Source organism: Ceratotherium simum, chromosome 39 (assembly GCF_057802395.1).
Source record: "Ceratotherium simum simum isolate JZ-2026a chromosome 39, ASM5780239v1, whole genome shotgun sequence".
Taxonomy (NCBI): domain Eukaryota; kingdom Metazoa; phylum Chordata; class Mammalia; order Perissodactyla; family Rhinocerotidae; genus Ceratotherium; species Ceratotherium simum.
In genome coordinates this window covers 7,709,203-7,710,789 of record NC_141938.1, presented here as the reverse complement: position 1 = coordinate 7,710,789, position 1,587 = coordinate 7,709,203, and the positions used below count along the sequence as shown (strand labels likewise).

At 41.8% G+C, this 1,587-nt stretch overlaps 1 pseudogene; it reads left to right on the top strand.

Annotated features, from left to right (window-relative positions):
* Positions 1-228: 228 nt before the first annotated feature.
* LOC106803921 (olfactory receptor 7E178-like) lies at positions 229-1,076 on the top strand (annotated as a pseudogene).
* The last annotated feature ends 511 nt before the right edge of the window (positions 1,077-1,587 follow it).

Genomic DNA, 1,587 nt, shown 5'->3' with positions numbered 1-1,587 from the left:
ATTGCTAAAGGGGTATGGTCCTCAAGCATGAATACTTTACTTGTGAATTGCTTGAATCCAAAATATAGACACTCTGATGGGTACCTGTATACTTATTTCCTTTATATCAGCTCTCATTTATTTTCCAACAGGTGTCTCTGCTATGTGGAACCCCAGAATCTAACAGGTGTCTTGGAATTCCTCCTCCTGGGCCTCTCAGATGATCCACAACTGCAGCCTCTAATCTTTGGACTGTTCCTATCCATGTACCTGGTCACCACGCTGGGGAATCTGCTGATCATCCTGGCTGTCAGCTCTGACTTCCACCTCCACACCCTCATGTACTTCTTCCTCTCAATCCTATCCATGGCTGACATCAGTTTTACATCTACCACGGTCCCAAAGATGATTTTGGACATTCTAACTCATAGCAGAGTTATCTCCTATGTGGGCTGCCTGACTCAGTTGTCTTTTTTTTATTTTTTTGGTTGTTTGGACAGTTTACTCTTAACTGGGATGGCCTATGATCGGTTTGTAGCTATTTGTTATCCCCTGCACTACCTGGTCATCATGAACCCACACCTCTGTAGCTCGCTGGTTCTGGTGTCTTTTTTGATCAGCCTTTTGGACACGCAGCTGCACTGCTTAATGATGTCACAACTTACCTTTTGCACAAATGTAGGAATCCCTCATTTCTTCTGTGATCCTCCTCAACTCCTCAAGCTTGCCTGTGATGATACCTCCACCAATAAAATATTAATCTATTTTATTGGTGCCATCTTTGGTGGTATTCCAGTCTCAGGGATTCTTTTCTCTTATACTCAAATTGTTTCCTCCATTCTGAGAGTCCCATTAACAGGTGGGAAGTACAAAGCCTTCTCTGCCTGTGTGGCTCTCACCTGTCAGTTGTTTGCTTATTTTATGGAACAGGCCTTGGTGTGTACCTCAGTTCTCCTGTTTCGCATTCCCCTAGGAGGGATGTGGTGGCCTCAGTGATATAAGCTGTGGTCACCCCCATGCTGAACCCCTTCATCTACTGCCTGAGGAACAGGGACACCAAGAAGGCCATGCAGAGGCTCCTTAACAGAACAGCCTAGTCTCGACACTTTGGCCATTTTTTGTTCTGTGGATTAGAAATTATTGCAAAACTAAACATCTGGAATTGGCAAACATGCCTCTTTGGTCACACAGTTTTTCTACTTCATGGTTTTCATTCCTCTTCATTTATCATATCTGAAAATTGCTTATTTTGGCACATCTTTGATTGGATTATGGGAGTATTCTGGGATCCTGTGTATGTCAAAATCACTGCACAGTTGAATTCTATTACATTTTTAGAATCCTCTCTGTTTGTCACCTATGACCCAGCCATCTTGTAGAAATTCAGAACTCTCTTTTTTAATATATACACAGTTCTCAACCATTTCCACTTCTCATGTTTATTTTCCACAAAACTTGATTTCAATGAAATCTGTTAATGAAGATTGTGTGAGAGAATGTATGTCACTGGTTCTCAATCTTGACTTCATATTGGAAGCATCTGATTAGTTTTAAAAATCCTCATGCCAGAGCCCCACCACCATAGCTTAAGATTTAATTGGACTGTAG